Here is a 21,211-nt window from a genome sequence, read left to right as displayed (position 1 = left end):
TAGTGATCGGACATCTGCAAAATCAACTTTTTATTTTTTCTTAATGGAAATTATGTTTGGACATGTGTGTGCGATTGTGGGTAAAATTGTAGCATTTCCAGAGTGTCTCTCCTGGCTTTAGTGTATTTGCAAATCCTCGGGGATGGAGAGAAGCTCATCTCCACGTCAGAGGGTAATTACCTGGGCACCGAGGGAGTGCCTGAAGTTGAGTTTAAGGGGAGAGGCTGGCTGGCTTGCTGGATTGTTCTGGAGCAGAGGAGAGAGATGGGCCTGGGCTGCAGTTTGTAAACAATAAACAGGTTTTAAACTTTAGTTGCCCCTTTGACTGATTTTGGTTTTTAGAGGTATTTTGCCCAGGATTTCCTCTCCCCGGACTTAAAGCGCTGATGAACCAAACTGAAGGAGGTTATTACGCGCTTTTTGTAGAGTTTGGATTATCTATGGGCACTGGCTGGGAACTGTTGCAGCGCGCTGTACTGAAGCAAACGGCACTAAGCACACTCCCGAATAAATCACTGGCAGGACTGATGTCAAAATACTGGGTTCCAAAAATTAGGACCTGAAGTATACCATCTTGAAGCATTGTGCTCTTTAACATCCCGTAATTCAGGATTACATTGTTTTTGTTAATATCTGAAGGGAAAAGAAGGAAAATGTTTGGGACAGTGGAGGGAGGCTGAAGCATGGTTTCCTCCTCTCATTTTGGTAATCTTTAACTCAAGAGAGAAAAACTGACTTGCAACAGAACCGCCTCTTTGTTTTCCTTCTTAGACAACACATATATCCAAGTAAGAATAAACTGGATTCCCAATTCTATGTAACAAAATATTGATGTTAAAATGAGTGTGATGTATTCATTCCGGTATGAGGGATTACACGTCTCATGAACTTAATTGTACAGCAACAGTAAGATGGTATTATATTCGATTCTTAGAGGAAGCAACTTAAGTCGGATGATGCCAAAAGCACATCACTGAGAATTTATCAAAGTCCCGTTTACTTTACTGAAAACTCCATGATTCCCTAAATCCCCGTACTCCAGTTATCTGCGGCCTATGAAAACTATAGTCCCAGCTGTCTGAAATTAGCCTGCCCAGGCAGAAAGCGTGAGGACACGCCCTGGCGCCCCTTCTTCTACAATGTGAATACAATTAAAGCCTCGTCACAGTGCGTCGGCCAAGCAGAGAGGGCGCATTATGAAACAACAAGAGCACCAGTGGAAAAGGGACTCCTTGGAATACTTCACCAATGGATCATTTTCCATAAAGCAGATTTTCAAATTTTAACAGTGAGAGAGAAGGATTTCTACCTGTTAGTTTCCTGTCATTGCTGTAATGGACAACCACAAACAAAGTGGCTTAAAATAACAAGTATCTTACAGTTCTGCCGGTTAGAAATCCAAAACAGGTCTCCAGGGGCTAAAATCAAGGTGTCACCTGCGCTGAGTTCCTTTCCGGAGGCTACCAACTCCACCCGCCAGCCGGGCTCTCACCTCACCACTGACTAAATCTTCTACCTTCCACTTCTACATTTAAGTACCCTCCTGACTATACTGGGCCCACCTGGGCAATCTGGGATACCTCCTTAGTTGGAGGTCAGATGATTTGCAATCTTCTATTTGCAATCTTAATTCCACCTTGCCATAAAATATGATGTAACACAAAGTCCAAGGATCAGGCAGTAGACACCATTTAGGGACCATTATTCTACCTATCACAGCACCACTCTAACACAACAATGGAAACTCAAAGATTGTAGTAGGGACAAAAGATTAAATGTGGACAGAACTTCAAATTGCTTATCTCCAAATCCTAAGCACTGCAAATCAGTGAATGACCTCAGCAGGAGTTAAGGCACAAAAACAAAAATCCCTGTAAAACTGCTAAGGAATTTCAAAAGCAACATGGAAGGATAGTTCTAATTCTGGTGCCAAAAATTGCGTGAACTTAAAAGTAAATTTGTGAACTATTTCTGGACCTCAAATTTCTCATCTTAGAAATAATAACAATAGGGTCTATTATTTAAAACCCTTCATGTCATTTACAGTAGGTGAAATATATCTTCTAAAAGGGAGGGTTTTGATGAAGACAAGAACTTTGAGAAACATGGGCTCCAGTGACCTGTAATAGCAAAGCACCTAACCAAAAGCAAATGTCTTGCCAATGGGTTTCAGCCCGGGGCAAGTTCGCTATGGATTCAATGTGACCAAAGAAATTGACAGCAAAACGTTCTTGGGGTGAAAAGGTTTATTACCGGGCTTGTTCTCCCGGTGGTAGGTGGAGCACTAGCATCCCTACCTCCGCCCAGAGCACTGGGCCGAGCTCTCTATATAGCGCAATAATACGTTACTGCCTACAGCTGTGGAAGCGGTAACCTAACAACAGGCCAGTTACATCATCAGGTGGTTTAAGTTCAGTGAGGATCCTGGTCATAGGAACCCCAACTTCCCCACAACAAGACCATTTACATTTACTACTTTCAAAAAGGTGTGAATCTGACAGATAATAATAGTGCAGTTATAGGCAGGGAACTTTATTTTTCCTTATAACTTGCAGATAATGGATAACTTTAAAGTCATTTATTTTCATTGAAGTAAGGTATTAACTAGGAATATTATCATATACATATAATTTTTTTGACTTTGTTATTCATTGCATTCAGTGCCATAGAAAATGAAAATTTTAAATTTAAAACAAAAATGATTTTTAGAATTAAAAACAATTGCACGAAAACACAGTTAATGGGCTAGTTAAAGCAGTAATCTCAATGCAAAAATGTATAAATGACTTGAAAAAATAAAAGAACCTATGGCAAATCAGAGGATATCAAATTAGGATTCATTTCATGTCTCATATGTCTCAAACTAAAACTGTTAATTCCAATTACTTAAAAGAATAAATAAAAATAAAGCAGAAAAAACTTTCTGATATGAAATATTGCTGATCTTTATTAAAAATTATATTAATCGAAATACTCTCTAAATGTATGCACCCCTTTCCTAGTAAGTGCAATCATATACATATGACTCAAACATAATTTTTTGGATGGCTGGAAGTCTTTAAAAGACTGAAGACAACATCTTGTGGCTAAAAACAAAACAAAACAAATCAAGAAAAAGCAGATGGGGATAAGGGAGAAATAAAAAAACAGTAATAAAAAGGACATTCCAAGATATGGAAACTTGGACATTTCTATAATCTCTTTGGTCCTTCTTTTCTTCATTTGTAACTTATTTAATGCTTTTTCTATCTATCAAATCTGTGGTTCTATACAAAATGGACTGATGGGACCCAGGAGACTCAAGTAACAACTGGAAAATAAAAATTGCTCAATATTAAAGGGAGCAACATCATTCTAGAAAAAAGTTGGTAAAAGATTGTCACAGAAAATGAGCAGACAGTGCAGTGGAGGCAGTGTGGGAGGGAGCTGGCAGAGTCACAGTTGTAAAGATGTTCTGCGCCTGGAATCTCAGGCCAAGATGAATTAGCAAAAAATGCAAGTAGATAATTAGAATATGGTTTAGGCCTGGAATCATTTGGGAATATACGAAAAGACTGTTTTCCCAGAAAGCTACAAAGAACAATGAGGTTTCAGCAGAGCTGAAATTGACGTAGAATAAGCCTGAAAAGGAAATACGGAGATGGGCGAATTGTCTTTTGTGGCTAGAGAGAACTAGTACATAGTTGACACTCAATAGTATGTTGCCCACTTTATTTTACACATCTACATACTATTTATAAAGGCAGATAACTGTAATCACAAAGACTGCACATTCACTTTGCCTAAGAACTTGAAACTATTTTCTTCTCAGAAAAGCTACACAGGTAGCTAAAAAAATGATACAGATCTAATAAGGAGAAATTCAAATATTAAGACATTTATTGGATTTCTGTATTGTTAATGGCATTATACTAGATAATGTAGCATGGAGAGGACACTATAACAGAGCAGTAAGACTATTTAGTTTAAGTTTATATAAACTAAGTATCTGTCATATAATGAACGATTTAATAAATGTGGACAGTGATGATTATGGTTGTTGGATAATGAATCAGAAGGCTGAGATGTTAATTTGAATTCTGCTACTTACCAGTTATGTTTCCTTCTACAAGTCATTTAACCTCTCTTCCATCTCAGTTCCTCCATTTGTTAGTAGTAAAGAAAAATCCTTGTTATATCCCTAGTGGACAGGGTTGCTGTGAAGGGAGACAGAAGAGATACCTCTATGTATTTATCTATAAATGCTTTTTGTAAACTCTAAAAAATAATGTAATTCCATATGGCTAAAATAGTCTTGGCTTTACAGAGGTTACAAGCTAAACAAGGAGATATAATGCATGCGCAAAAGCTGTAATAATGCTGCCCTGCCAATGGGTTTCAGCCCTGGGCAAGTTCACTATGGATTCAGTGAGACCAAAGAATTAAAATGAAACAGTCTTGGGGTGAAACAGTTATACCCAATTTTATTCCCATGGTGGCAGGTCAATCACTAGAATCCCATTCACTCAGAGCGAGTCTGCACTCAGCAAGCTGGTCTCTACCTCTGGGCCTCTCTGCCCCTTGCAGCCATCTCAACCTCTGTCCTCAGTACTGCCACCAGTCTAGTCTCATCTCTGCTTTCCTGCAGCCTTGCAGCTGATATGCCACCATGTCACCCAGAGCACTGGGCAAAGCTCTTTATAGAGTCAATAACAATGTATTGCCCACACGTGTGTACTGAGCTAGCCGACAAGGGCCAGATCAGAATCCTGGATATAGGAACCTTCACTTTATCCACAAATGCATACAAAATGCTAATGATATAATGACAGAATATACAACAAAGTCTGTAAAAAAAAGTGCAAAATAGTTTTATTTTCATTAATATATTCATGAAGGATTATAATATGAATGTCAAATGACTTAGTAGACTTGATGGGATAGATCGGAGTGGACAAAAGGAAATGTTTCCTAAAGGCTGAGCTAAAGAAAGTGTGTGCCAATGTTGTCTATGTACACAGACAACATCCACAGATGCAGCCTTAACACTGTGCTTACTCACCCCCACCCTCAACCCTGACCCTGCATTTAGATTAAGTTTAAAACCATATCAGATTTTTGAAAACGTAACATTTCAGCTTAACAACACCTATTAATGACTAAAAATAATTATTTGAACTGTTGCAAAGACAATGTCAAAAACTGTTGTGGAGTCTTACCCTAACAGTATAATATTAGATATCCTGTAGCAGAGGAGGAGTGACTTATGGTGGCATAAAGAAGATAATAATAAAAATATGTATATTTGATTGAATATAGAAGAAACCACAGAGAACTTAAAATTTTAGGGAAACCACAAAAATGATTACATTAAAGACTAAATCTCCCTGGGGAAGTAGGAGAAACTTTGTGACTACTAAACCTACATCAGGGAAATGACAGAGGGTGGAGACAAGGAATTCTAAACTGAAGACAGAGGAGATAGACGACCCCTGGTTTTCTTCTATAGCATTTTTGGGTATCAAACTGCTCAGAAACAACAACATTTTTCTGAATTAACTATAAACAAATCAGAAACATATGAATTAAAATTTTACATTCTGAAAATGATCCTGGCCATCTTTAATGGGGTGGGGAAAGTTACTCATTAAATTTCAGATATTTTCAATTTTAGCAAGGCTGCACAAAAGGCAAGTTCAGCAGGATAGGTGGAGCCAATTAACATCCAGACTGTGAGCAACAAGCCCATGCAAACAGGCATCTTGACGATGTCTCTCCACTGCTTATCTGTGCTTCAGCCAGTTATCTCCCTTGGGCAAAATGTATTCTCAGATGACAGAAACTAATTTTGACACCAGATGCTCTGTATCGATTTCCGGGGTTCTGTGGAGGCCTCTCCTGAGCAGATTCCTGCTGGGCTGAACAGGAAAACCACTCTGATATGCAATTCAGCTGAAGCCCAAATTTACTACTGACAATTGAGAGGATGAACAGTGACATCCCATCTTTCTTCCTGGAATTTTTCAAGCATAGTAAATAAAATTATTCTGTCCAAAGAGCATATTCTGCCTGGGTAGCAACATATCTGGGAGAAGCGCACAAAGAATGATCCACATTTTTATAAATAGTAAATAATAAAGGAAATAAGTATCATTCCTTTAAATAATAAAGGAAGGGACGGATGGGTGTAGCACTTATGGGCTTTTCATCACATCCCTAGCCCCAAAGGAAAAATATTTCTTCGGGATGCTAAGATTTAGCCCTTTTGTGCCATAAAAGGCAGTAGAACAATGGTCTTTACAACATTCTTAGGGTCCTAATCTAATGTGGTCTGAATTGACACTTTACCTTGATAAACTAACAAAAAATAAGACCAATCAGTATTAATGCTTTTCAATTATTTTCATGACATATAGTTAATTTCTCTTAAGATTATCACCATTTTCCTCTACAAAAGACTTCAGATAAACATCATATCTTTAGTAAAAAGCACAAAATGCCTTATGTCCAAAGGACAGCTTTTTGAAAATTTAGAGATGTATTCACAAAATTTCAAAATGCCATTGTTGTCTTTTATCATTTTATGGTATAATAGTTTCTGATCTACATATCTATTAAAAATGTATTCAAATCTTGATTACTCAGAAATGTATAAACATCTTTGTGGCATCTCTGGGGACTATTGATAACACTGTTATAATTTTGTGCCTGAGATAAGATGAAATCTAAGAGTAATTTATGTTGATCATGTCTTAAATTTGCTTGAGAAACTACTCAATCCTAACAATAACTGAACATATTTCAGGATTAAGAGGGACACCAGGTTTATGATCATTAGCTATTTAACTGCATTGTGTTTTTGAAAGTAAAATATTTATATACACAAAATCATTTCCAAAATGTTAAGAATTAATACTATTTGCTAAAAACCCCTGTAATTTGGTATTTATGCGGAAATATCTAAGAACATATATGTGTATGTGCATTATAATATATAACACACATATATAATCTATATCATGCTACATGTATGTTTTATGTATGTATATACACATATATACAATATTTATATAGCATGTATGTAATATAGAAATACATATATAAACGATTTCACCATTCCTTAGAATGATCTTCTTGATTATTATCAGGAATAATTCACATGCTAAGTAGAATGTTTTAACTTTTGTTTACCATTAATCCAAAAGTTCAATGAGCTTTGATAACCGATTATACTTTTTGGCCTTGCAGATATAATAAATTACAGATTAGGGATGATGTCACACTTCAGTACGTTTAGCCTTCCATCGTTTGACTAGTTGTCATCTCTAGCTTTAAAAATAGGAAATCAAGATACACTTAAATGAATTTTACTACATTTTCAAATGTACTAAGAAAAAATATTCCAACTGAAGTCACAGTGTGTGAAAATGCCTCAAGAAAGAAAAGAGAAAATAAGTTTATAATATTTGGAAACTTTTTGTCAGTTTTGTTTCCAGTATTTTATTTTACTTTTCAACCTTGGTCCAACACAAATGAGCTAGAGTCAGGATAAATCTCATGATTTTCCACAAAATGAATTCCAAGCTTGCAAAAAATAAGAACTGATAATAATGACAATATTTTTATATCTTTCCTTTGCTATTTAGGTCCATCAAGATGAGAACTATGAAAATAAATAGTGGTCCATCCAAAAGGCTGAAGTACAAACATGATGGGCCTAGTGGTATTATTTCCTGAATGGCTCAATTGACTTTTTTTGGAGAGTGTTTTTACAGGCTAAATTACAGAATCATAGAATCATGGAATTTTTAGAACTGGAAGGAATTTCAGTAATCACTAGGGTGCTGTTTGGTAAACATTCCCTTGTATGTTCAAAATAATACCCCAAAGAACTGGTATAACTTCCTAAACCCTTCTCCCCAAAGACTGCTTCCCATGCATGCTATATACCCAACACCTCAACATGTACAGCTTTACCACATTGTGGTCTAGTAAAGTGAGAATAAGGTGGCTGTTCTGGGATTCTATCCAAGAAGTTTTATCGATGGAAGTTAAAAAAAATTGATGGATATACATATTTATCTAAGCAAATCCCATACAGAAATCCACATAATATCACCAGGATAAGTTTCCAGTGTAAAAGAATACATGCCACTAACTAAAACCTTCATTATGTAGCAGAAACTTTATCCTAACTTGTCATCTTCAAAGTTAAATAACTTAATGGATTATAATTTTTTTTAGGGTAGAGTTCATGGGCTACATTTCTGTAACTCACACAGAACTTAGCACTGAATATAGTAGGGACTTAATATGTATTTTCTTTTCATGTTTTGTTTTGTTATACTTTTGCTGGCAACTGTCTTGAAAAGAAAAAGAAAACAAAACAGACTTCTAGAGCATCAGATAGGCATCTAAAGTTTGCCATTTATTTTGGTGGAATTATTAGGGAAAATTTAACTGTTCTTAAAGAGAATTACTTAATTTAAGAACTGTGCTTAATTTAAGCCTCACAAAAATCTGGTTTGCAAGTGAGGAGGCTGATAGAGAGGGATAACTATTTGACCCCAGTTATACAACTGTTAAGGCACAGTATGGAGCTTTAAGCCCAAATATGTCTGTTAAACCCCACTGTGAGGACTCAATGGAAAGCCAAAAGAATTTGCCCATTAGCACATCCATTTTTCAAAAGTATGATAATAATTCTTAGGGAAGTTATTTCAAGTTGTATATAATGATTCTAATCACTGTATGAAAAGGAAAATTTTAATTTAAGATACACCATGTAATCTAATCACAGAGGGAAACAAAACAAAATCATTCTCAGGAATCTCCCTTTCACCTTTACCCAGAATTCTTCATATTAAAAAAGAAACAAAATTCCTTGGAATAAAAACAACTTTCAAGAATGCACAAACCTGATAAATTCTTTCAAAGATTTTTACAATTTCTGTTCTTAATATGATGAGCTTTTGCCTTTCAGGAATCTATTTTAAACAGTTACTCTCGGAACTGTCTTTTCACTAAGAACTACAGATATAACTTTGATCTTATAGATTACACAGTTTTAAATAGACTCCACCAATTGCTGATATTAAAAGTCCATTCTCTTTATTTGCTCTTTCATTGGGCATTTTCCCTCATCCTTGTGGGGGTTTTCTAAGGTCACTGGATATTTTTATTTTTATTTAGGTATCTTGGATCTTTCATTAGGTAAAAAGAAAGCTTTCCACTGAAAATAAATGATAATGCTGGGTGGGCTTGAGAAGTTCCAAAATTATTTTTAAGTAACATTTAGCTGCCAAAATTAATATAACTTATCAGCTTGCATTTTTAGTGCAAGGAAATTTCCAATTACTTGAACCAACTTTTTAAAGGAATTGAAGATAGGGTTTCCAGCTACATCTAAGCGACTGCTTAATATTATGTTTCTTTAGCTATTTTTCAGTCTGGCTGGGTAAAAATTATAATTAGCATATTAGATGATTAGAGAGGAGGTAATAAATTAATGTGAGAACTGATTCCATCTGAGCTTAGTGCCAGTATAGTATGCAAATTTCATTTAATACCTTAAGTTTAATGTAGAACTCATGAGCAGTAATCAACAGCAAAGATTTAAATATTTAACGTGTAACAGCTCTATCTTGTAAACATAATATTTAATGAACTATATTTTATTATATAAAATGCAAAAACATTCTTAATCTACATTCATTAAATCTGATTAATCAGTATTTCTTATAAAAGTTACTAGTACCATGACTATTAGGATTAAAAGGGGGAAAAATTATTCACACTCCATTTTATAGGAAGCAAGATGTATGTAAAATTTTATAAGAACCTTTGCTTATTTAAATGACCATCTCAACTCCAAAATTGGAAGATTTTATACATTTGCTAAAGTATTCAGTTTTATTTTAACTTCACCTCTGCTTTCTAAATGCAACCCATACAGAGCCCATTTCTTAGTAAAATTATTTCTGTCTGCTGCCTACAGAATAATTCACTTGCTCCTCTGTGTTGCATCTGACACAATGCATTTGTTGACTGGAAATTGTACCTTATTGTTTTGTAATTATTATTTATGTCTACCTTCTATTTTAAAATCATGGACTCAAAAAAGAGATTCACTTTGTTTCATCGTTTCACACCCTCCTCTTGTCACATTATCTAGCACATAGGAGATGAACTACAATGAACTAAATTTCCACTAGCCAATACATTTCATGAGGACAGGACTTTATTGTTTGTTAATGTATCATGATCACGCAGAAAGTGCCTGGCATGTGGGATATATTCATAAAGAAATATCCATTGAACTCATAAAGTTTTATTGAATTTGAATTAGTTAATTTAATTTTGAGTTATTTATTTAATTAGAATTGGATCCTAAAATGTCTAATCACAGAAATTATTATTTGCCTTTTAATGAGTTACTATGAATTGTATTAGCACATAAAATATTAACTGACATACATTCTGGTCATTAAAATAAAAGAATCAGACTTGCAGTATCAGCTTGTAGCCTATGCCTGCCCTTCTACCACGACCACCACCAAACCATGTGCATCGCATCTCCTAAGTCTGGAATAGTCATTAGAATCTTTAACCAAACTGTATTTGAATCTCAACACTGAAAATGGGGTGGAAACTTTGCTGTACAGTCTCACTCATGATATTCTGGCACTACTGAGGTCATTTCATGCCAAATAATTGCAAGAAACCACATTAGACTTCAGAAGTACTATCTCCTGCCAGAAACAGGAAGAGAAGTGAACTTGATGAAACTCTTACAGGTTAACAATAATCACAACGTATTTTCAAGCCGTCTCCTTGGTAACCTCCTGTTTCCAGTCTTTAATTTCAATTGCTTTATTCATACTGAATTAAATGTGAAGTAGTATCATTTAACTTGTTTATTTAAAAGAGCACTAGACTGTGAAAATGAAGAGACCCTGATTCATGTACCAATTGAATCATTAATAAGCTGTGTGTCTCTGGCAAATCACCTGTTTTCTTATTTTTAGCAATCTAAACAGGAAATAGGAGATTGAGCTGTATGATGTTTGAAGTTCCTTTAAGTTCTAAAATTCTAAGATTCTTTGAACTTATCCCCAAATATTATTTCCCAATTTTCACTCATATCATTATACTTCATATTCTTTCCTTAGTTTGGAATGCCCTCCTCTCTCTCTTTGCCTTTTCAAATCTTGACGACTTTTTAAGACACACCTACTTCAAATTTTCAGCAAAAAGCCTTTCCTGGTTGCTCACTGTTTTTTCTTCCCCACGATCTCTTACATTATTCAGTGAGGACATACTAAGAGCCATATTATATTGTTTGTTGGAATGTTAGTTTTTTTTATATGCAACAACAGTATCACAGGTATATTACTCTTTTTTTTATTTTGGTATCATTAATCTACAATTACATGAAGAACATTATGTTTAATAGGCTCCCCCCTTCACCAAGTCCCCCCCACATACCCCTTCACAGTCACTGTCCATCTGCGTAGTAAGATGCTATAAAATCACTACTTGTCTTCTCTGTGTTGCATAGCCCTAGCCAAGATATGGAAGCAACCTAAATGTCCATCAGTTGATGAATGGATAAAGAAGATGTGGTACATATACACAATGGAATATTATTCAGCCATAAGAAAAAAACAGATCCTATCATTCGCAACAACATGGATGGAGCTAGAGGCTATTATGCTCAGTGAAATAAGCCAGGCAGAGAAAGACAAGTACCAAATGACTTCACTCTTATGTAGAGTATAAGAACAAAGGAAAACTGAAGGAACAAAACAGCAGCAGAATCACAGAACCCAAGAATGGACTAATAGTTACCAAAAGGAAAGGGACTGAGGAGGATGGGTGGGAAGGGAGGGATAAGGGCGGGGAAAAAGAAACGGGGCCTTACGATTAGCATGTATAGTGCATGGGGGGCACGGGGAGGGCTGTGCAACACACTTCTTATATCTCCAAGCAGATGACTTGCTCCTGCAGAACAGATAATGGCTCTGCTCCCTTTGTATGCACAATGGCCAATAGTGTTCTGTGCATGCATTAGTTTTTTGTTACTGTTGTTTTAAGAAGCACTTGTTCACTCACTTAGTTGATTTTAGAAGGAAACCTGTAATATTTGCACAATTTAGGAAAAATACAATTAAAATTCCACATTTTCATCTTTTTGTGTAAAATATTAAGCAAGATATGACTAAATTTCCCACTCTATTGGTAATGCTGGCATTTAAAGCATCTTTCATTCTCTGATTCATAGACTTTGCTATTTCTCAGAATAAGTTTTGTCTCTATAGAAGAAAAGGGCTTCTGGTGAGACCTATGTGTGTGCTCAAGTAGTGGGAAATTATGCCATTTCAGATGATTCATTTTAGCTAAAAGATTTCTTAATATGCTTTATGGAATGGAAAAAGGATCATGACTCAAGAGAACCAGCTTTGCCAGGAAATCCCTGGATGACAAAGCTAATAAATTACTATGTCTATGCTCAGTTCCCCTATTGCATATTTAATTCAATGTTATTCTCTTGATTAACTTTACATATTTGGTAAAGATGAAATGAGAAAATTAAAACAAAGCAAAAAACAAGCATTGGAAATATATAAGCTGAATACAAATGCCAGAATATTACTACTTTCAGCTTGGTTTTCTATCCTCAGTTCAATTCTGTCTTCCTTATCAATCACAATTAATGGGATTTTGTTAAACTTGGTGGAAAACTCCAACAGAAAAAAATGACACATGAAGTCGGAACTTGCTGTTGAAAATAGAAATAGCCAGAAGCAATAGATGTGAAACCCATCTAAACTGCCAGTGTGAAAATAACTCAGATTTTAAAAATTATTTTTCTATTTTCTGAAGATGAACTTTTCTCCATAAAATATCTCTAGTATAGTGTACTTTTTATTTAGGGAACATAAAACATGTGACTTTTCTACAATGGATAAATTTGCTGAGAAATGTGCCTAGAATACATTAGCCAATGGCTGAGAGTGTAACAAAGTCTTTCTCTTAACTGAGCTCTTTGGTGTCATAGTAGACTGTTAAAATGTGGGAGTGGCCATTAGTGTGCATTACATTAATAATAAGGTATTTTATTGAGATAAACTAATTTATAAGGACACTAAAAATTTATAGAAGTCTCCAATTATACAGCTTTCGGATAAATATTAAATAAAAACATCAACAGATAACATGTGAGTTAATTGTCTTGGGTTTTCTCAAGAAGGTATGCATACTTTCCCTAAGTTATTTATTAATTAGATTTCTTATAGTTTGTTCAGTTGAATAAGACCTTTATATTCTTGAATGATCATTTTTTAATCTCCTTTTCCTGCTTCTTTCTTTTAGTTCATTAATTATATTTATTTAATAGCTAATTTTAATTTAATAAGGGACATTAATTACACCACTTAGTCTTCAGTATAACCTGTGAAGTAAGTAACATTATTTTCTTTATTTAAGTAAACAAAAAATTAGGCTTTAAGAAATAAGTAACTCACCTGAATCTACATAGTAAGTAAATGGCCAAGTATGACCAAACCCAGGTCTCTCTGAATTCAAAGTAGATGTTCTTAACCCTAATCCATTCTGTCTTTGTCTCATTAGCACTACATGTTCATTGGTTCTTAATTCTTATTCCTTGAAGAAGCCTATGATCATTTACCTTTGGAAATAATTTTCAAATTTGAAACTCACAATCAGAATAAAAATGGTAACTTTGGTTAGTATATTTGCCTCCATGTTAACGTTTAAGCTACACTACATAATAATATACATCAGAAATTTTAAGAGAAATAATTATAATGCAATAATAGAATAAGTGCATATTTTATACAATACAGTTCTCATTCACAAACACATAACAAGGTAGATTAGTTGGTTTTCAATAAATTTGCTCACTCATTCTTATTTGTCAAGGTCATAGAAAACAAGGAAAAAGAGAACCTAGCATAGATGAAGGGAGGCTAAAGAGACATGATAACCAAATGCAATGTGGTACCCTGTACTGAACCCTGGAACAGAAAAAAAAAAGACATTAGTGGGAAAAACTGGTGAAATTCAAATAAAGCCTTTAGTTTAGTTAACAGTATTACCAAAGCTAGTGGCTTAGTATTGACCAAAGCACCATGGTATACATTATGTGGGCATTAGGGAAAGTTGAGAGGAATGTATACAGAAACTCCTTCGACCATCTTTGCCATCTCCCCTTATACTCCAAGCTATTGAAAATAAAAAGTTCAAAGTAAAAGAAATGCTTTATTGAGTATCTTGAATGTGCTATATGGTGTTAACGAGTAATCAGAAGGGAAAAATTAAGACAGCTCCTGGCCTCAGGGGTTTCACAGTCTAATTAGGTTGGCAGTTCTGCCTGCAAAATAGGAGGACATTCCTTGTTAAATTCATACAGATAGCAGAAGGATACAAAGGAAAGCAGAAATCAATTACACCTGTCCAAGACACAGGATACTAAAGGATTCAGAAAATCATTCAAAAATTCATTGTATTGTTTAAATTTTTAGTTTGAGGCAATCAAAATTAATACTATTTGTAAGCCAATATTGCTTATTTCATATATCAAATTAATCTTGAAAAAATTATATGTGAACCAAATTTTTCTCTTTATGAATAACAGGTAACATTTTAGATAGGTAGTTCGATGCTAAACAGGTAGATACAATAAATAGATGTGGACATAATTATTTTTCTTAACTATATTACAAAGATACTTTTGTTAAAGGAGTACTACTCAATTTGCTTTATTCTAGACACTAACAGCATCTAATCAGCAAGAGTCCCAAGAGAATAGTCTTAATATTTTAAATATTTCAAGTGGTAGTTGGTAGTATAGATGACAGTTATTCTCTATCAGAACAAGATTCTATATACTCTTATTGTTAGACTTGTAGAAATACACTTTTTTTTCAAGGACTTACACCTTGACATTTTTAAAGGCGTGTTTATAATGCCATCTATCATATTTCAGGTAAGAAATTTTACTTAATATGCTCCTCAAATAGTCAATTACATTTGCTACATTTAACAGGTTTCTGAACATGAATGTAGTAATTGCTTTGATAAGAGGTTTGTGTTAATATTCATAAACAGTATTCTTGAAAGAAAAATTATAAATCAATTACAGGATCTACTTTTGTAACTAATCATTTAGAAACCCATTAATGGAAGTTTTCTTTAACAGATGATATACTGTGCATGTCTCTGTGTGTTTGGGTACTATAAATATAGTATTGGGAAGGCTTTATGAATGTTTATATTTTAAACAACACACTGCAATCCATTTTCTATCAGAAAATGCCTAGGAGTTTACACTTGCAGAGTTTCAAGAAATCCAGATGCACCACATTGCCATTTGGCTTCTCTGAGCAACATAAAAACATGACCTGTTTCTTAAAAAAGTATATAGTTTTATGTCTGTGTTAAGTGCTATAATATCTCTAGGTTTTTAAATTAATTCAACCTGTTCAAAACAGAGTATTTTATTGTGTTGTCATTTGAACATTTTTATGACTCATGATGATACTGGCCAATTTACCAAAAGGTAATGGGACCTCACATAAATATACAATCAAAAGCATCATGATGCCATCTTAGGTACAAAGTAGACCTTTATGCCATGGCTTCAGAATTATGTGGACTTTCAATTATTTTTCTTGGCAGTAGTAATAAATTTTACTCAATCCATTCACATTTTATTTCTGGTCCTTCATATGATCTGTGTTTTCCACTTGCATTTTAGTTGTCAGAGTTCTCAGGTACAGTAAATCCAGCTGTATTGAAATAATAAAGTTTATTTTCAGTTCACTAGCCCATAGTTTCTGTACATTTTGCCTCTCTTACTTATTCAACCTTTAGACATTCTCTCAAGAAATGTTCTCAGAGTAGTTGCTGATGACCTCATTTATATTTCAGCATAACAAACAAAAAGCACGTTAACTCCCCCAGTGACGTTTTCTGCCTTGGCACCTGAAAAATACATTCAAGTAAAAGACACAAAATGGTACCTTTAAAATATCAGGCACAAATAGGCCTATTGTGAGGCGTGCTGAGAAGGAAGGATAGACCTTTTTGTTACCTTAACACAGTCAGTATGTAGATACATGCTTACATCCACGTTTGCTGGAACAGATCAAGTTTGCACCTGTTATTTTGGTATGATTAGGAATACAGTCCCATTTTACTCTCAAAAATGTTCCAATCTGGACAGGAATTGTGTAGCCATTTAGTCAGATGAAAAGCCTTTCCAGAGGGTCACAAATTTTGCCCGTGATAGGATAAGGTGAGGAGCAAACGCATGAACACACAGATTGATGTGCGTATTTTTTAGTTCTTCTATTCAAATATTAATGATCCCACAATCAATATTGAGTTGCAATACATTTGTTTTGTTTATTTTGTCTTTACTTATCTTTTGTTGCCCTAAGTGAAAGGAAGGGTAGTAGATTCAATGTCACATATCAGAAAAGGCAAAGTCAGAAAACATTTTTTGGTAAAAAATCCAGTATCTGCTATCTATTCCAAATCTCTTTGGTGAGATAAGTATAGAGATGATTGCCAGAAGGGCCATGTTTGGCTCAAGATCCAAGTCCCAGAATAAAACTCAAAACTGCAGGTGTTCCAACAAGACTCAAAACCTTTATCTGTTCCAAAGAAATGGACTGATACCACCTTTGTCATTACTAAAAAATGTATTTTTTAAAAACTATAGTCAGAAACATACAGACCAAATTAATTAAATCCTTGGAGCAGTGGAATAGCTCAGAAACTCTGTAATGGAATATATTTTCAAAGCACATGGTCACTGGTTCTAATTACCTTCACAACACATGTTTTTGCTGAAAATCTGTGACACAAACAATATACCAGTAGCTGACAATCTTCAAAGGCAGTTCAGACACTGGAACGGCAGTAGAAAGACTGTATCGTCCCACACTTTGATTAGTCGGGTCAAATGCTTCCTAACAGTCCTGATCAGGGGTAGCTTCTGTCCTTGCTGTGTGTCTTTTCACTAAGTTTTTCTCAATTTTAAGATACTACTCTTGACATGAAAACAACTAATGACATAATATGATACATACTTGTCATCGAGAAAAAAATCAAGTAAACAAAGGCTTAGCTGATTTTAGGCAAGCCCCTAAAATGTCACAGCAATTTTATAGCAATGATATACAATTTTAAATAGAGCAAAACAGGGGGAAATGTATATATTTCTATTTAGATCTACATCAGCAATAAACAGACCTCAATTAAAATTTCTTAATTGTGAAAACAAAAATCAACAAGTATTTCTTCTATTTGCTGCTGACAATCTGTTACAAAAACATCTAAGTCATTTTATATAACTGTGTGATTTTTAAAATATTTTTTAAGAATCTTAATCCCTCCTTACATAGGAGGTGCTCTCTTCAGTTTAAAATCATCCTTCACACTTCTCACCATTCTCTTATTCGATCCTTTCATTTCTGTGTAGTGCATATGCCTGGGCTGAATGTATTCAGTGGTACTCAGTAAGAGTCCTCCTTTACAATAGAGGCTGAAAAACTTTTAAAAAATTACTTTCCCAACATAGCCTGCAAGTACACAGCCTGGGAAACTTACAATCTACCTTCCCATCACTCCTTTGAACTAAAGTTCTGGAAATGACTTTGGTTCTAGCAGTTTTATCTAGTTGTTTCGAGATAAACACGGGTTAGTTTTGGAAGACAGAGGTGAAGTATTTCTGTTTCCAACAGAGTCCTTCAAGATGTGAGTGTCCGTGCCAGTTACATTGGTGGACCTGGCATCCCAGAGCCTGGTAACCTGCTGCCAAGAGATGGATGAGTAGCCTAGATAACAGCAACAGGAGCTTGCTGGGCACAGGATCGCAATTCTGAATTGACTAACGTAATAGGAGTCCCTGACTCTACCTTCTCCAGTCATTCTATAAGGTGTAAGGGAGAATCTAATTCTGTACAATCCATCTTTTTTTGGCTTGAGATAACTAAAAAGGTTTCAATTTCTATTTCTGTCCTGCCACTGTCCCTTTTAGGGATCCCTGTTTTTTACTGAAAAGGCAATTTACATTTAGCTGATGTGTATTTTGTTCAAATCAAAAGCATTATCACTCTATTATATAAATGTAAATTAAACTGATACTCACTGTCCCCTGAAAAAAATGGAACAGAATAGTTTAGGCAAACAACACTGCTCCAATATCCATTATTAGTCAAACACAAATGTTTCTGAGCTGGAGGTAAGGGATATGAATGATCAAGAGCATTCTAAGAGGATTATCAAAGGCTCACCTGTTTAATGAATTTATATATTCCCAACTGATATCTGCTGGTAGGAAAGGGAAACAATGTCAAGAACCATCTTCCCCAAAGAGAGGAAAACTCAGTGTGATGGAATAAAAAGTCTGAATTTGGGATTTAGTTTGTCAAAAGGAAGGCCCATTCTGAAAAAAAGATGCCAAGGCTAAATACCTATATCTTGAACCTAACACAGACACTCTAAATGGCATGCAAGCTCTGGGAGCATTGACTAAGGATTTGGGGTCAATTGTCTACCATGAGAATCCAATTTTACAAGGATTTTGTATGTGGGCCAATTCAGTGAAGATGGAGAGAGAGAGCAACCTACTGCTAATCTAGCTACTTGTGACTGAAGCCAGTCTTCATATGACAATATTCAAACCCTGAGCTGTGGAGGGGTTCCTGTCAGTTCCATTATGTCTTTGTCAAGAGAACTATGATAATTATTTTCTCCCAAATTCTGTTCTTAGAACTCTTGTCTACCAAGGATTTAAATACTTCAGTTAAATACTTGTACTGCTAGTAACCTACTTTCAGTCCATGTGACTTTTTTCAAACCACAGCAGGAGACTCATATTGGTCTCCTACCCACAGCGTCTCCCCAGCATTGCACAACTCTAGCAGATTAATTATCCCACTGCTAAAGGATTCCACTCAGCTTCTGTCATCCCCAGATATGAATACAGACACTGCAGAATGTAGGATGGGAGCATTTATGAAAAAGTATTTGCAACTTAAAAATATGTATGTTGAAAGCAAATTCGACAAAACAATGGATTCAAGAACTCCATTTTGTTTCCAGTGTGTTGGTGGCAGGAATCAGTGATTTGGCCATTTAATGACATGAGAAGGAGCTGGAGCTGAAGCTCTTCACCCCACAAAGAGAAAAACTTACTATCATATGTGTGGTGTATTTAGGTGATAAAAGCTGTGGCCTGGTAGCGTCATGGAGCGTAGGTCATAAAGCCCACTGTTCTCCAGTTCTACATGCACTGAGAAGCATCAGTAGTTCAAGTGCAGATCTTTTTTTGTGATTTCTAGGCACTTAATCTTTTAATAATAAAGGAGGATTCTCTGACATATAAAACAGGGTCACACATGGCAAACGACTAAGCTTGAAACAGCCGTACAGTGCACATAACACAGCATATGTGTAATAAAAGCCATGGGGAAATCTTGATGAAGCAGAGATGTTAGTCTCCCCCAGCGAGGACTTACTATCTGTCTGTTTATATTGGAGTGCCGTAAAATGGCATTCCTGCCAAATGGCACAAGTTATCTTGAAAAGTTATATTCACAGGTTGAATAAGCATGCAATAAGACACACCGGCATAGACCAAAAATTTCATTCACATTTCATACATAAGAATGAAAAAGCCTCTGTAATATTTACTGTACTAGCCATTATCGTCCAAGTCGATTCACAAGCAGATTCAACGATGCTATGCAGAAAACCGACGAGCACTGCATCCTGTGCAGTTTTACTTGACAAGCCATGGAGGGCAGTTGAAAAAGAACATGGATGAGAATGACAAAGGATGGGTCAACTGGAAGGATATCCACATCAAACCAGAGCACTATAGTGAATTCATTAAAAAAGAAGACCTGATCTACCTTACATCAGATTCACCTACGGTACTGAAGGAATTAGATGAGTCAAAGGCCTATGTGATTGGAGGATTAGTAGATCACAACCATCACAAGGGACTCACATATAAACAAGCATCAGATCATGGAATTGATCATGCACAGCTTCCCCTTGGAAATTTTGTGAAGATGAATAGTAGAAGAGTTTTGGCAGTTAATCATGTATTTGAGATTATTCTGGAATACCTGGAAACAAGAGACTGGCAAGAAGCATTTTTTCACTATATTACCTCAACGGAAAGGAGCTGTTCCCACAGACAAAATCCGTGAAAGTTCTTTGAATGACAAGACGTATGCCAGAGTTGAAGGTATTTTGGACAGTGATTCCAGTGACGAGGAAGATAGCAGAAATGAGCTAGATTCACCACATGAAGAAGAAAAGCAGGATATAGAAAATAGCACTGAGTCTACAGTGAACGCTGTACCATACTAATGTCATCTGGTTTTGTTTTCTTTTTTAATTTAAGGAAAAGTTCGGTAGAAAATGAGCTGCTTCATAGACTGTCTGAATTGGAAGAAAATTTCATTTTCTTATTTCTGCTGTTTTTAAAGCTTTTTTTAGAGCTAAGTGATAAATAAGCCATATAAGAAAGCATTTTTGGTTTGCATGAGATTTAAATGTGTAATTTTAAAAAGAGTTTTCTAAGCCTCAAATAAGAGTTTCTTGAGAATATTCCTTTATTGGTAAACCTTCATTCTCTTTTATTTTCTGGATTGTATTCTTCAGAATGTACCTTCTGACATTTTAATTTTAGTATTTATATCACCTTTTATATGTCTTTCTGACACATTGTGTACTCTTTTTTGTGGAGGCAGATAATCACAAGTCTCCTTTAAGTCTACCAAAATGTTCTGTATGAGAGGTAACCTTCTGTTTGCAGCTTTTATATTCAATTTAGTTTTTTCAAAGGAATATAGTGATTTTTGGAAGAAGTATCAGATTAATAAACTCAACAATTTGTTTTTTTTGGAAAAAAAAAAAAATGCACTACACATGCACTACATTTAACTGCCTCCACGTATTTGGTCCTGCTCATACCCAAACATCAACTCAGCATGTATTGTTCATTGTGGAAACATAAACACTTCTCATTTGCGATTGTATGAGTCTGCACAAACAACGACAAGCAGGAAACTTCCTGCGTTGTCAAGAAGCTCATATTCAAGTTGGAGAGAGAGAAAAGCAAGCGCACAATGGCAATGCATTATATGTAACACATGCAATTCTACAAGTGCGGGCAAGGTAAAGA

General features: G+C 35.1%; 1 pseudogene; it reads left to right on the top strand.

The window, feature by feature from the left end:
* LOC140846982 (tRNA methyltransferase 10 homolog A pseudogene) overlaps positions 1-20,931 on the top strand; it is a 74,009-nt pseudogene extending 53,078 nt beyond the window's left edge.
* The last annotated feature ends 280 nt before the right edge of the window (positions 20,932-21,211 follow it).

Source organism: Manis javanica, chromosome 17 (genome assembly GCF_040802235.1).
Source record: "Manis javanica isolate MJ-LG chromosome 17, MJ_LKY, whole genome shotgun sequence".
Classification (NCBI taxonomy): Eukaryota; Metazoa; Chordata; class Mammalia; order Pholidota; family Manidae; genus Manis; species Manis javanica.
Note: the sequence above shows the minus strand (reverse complement) of the source record. Positions and strands in the feature narration are given on the sequence as shown.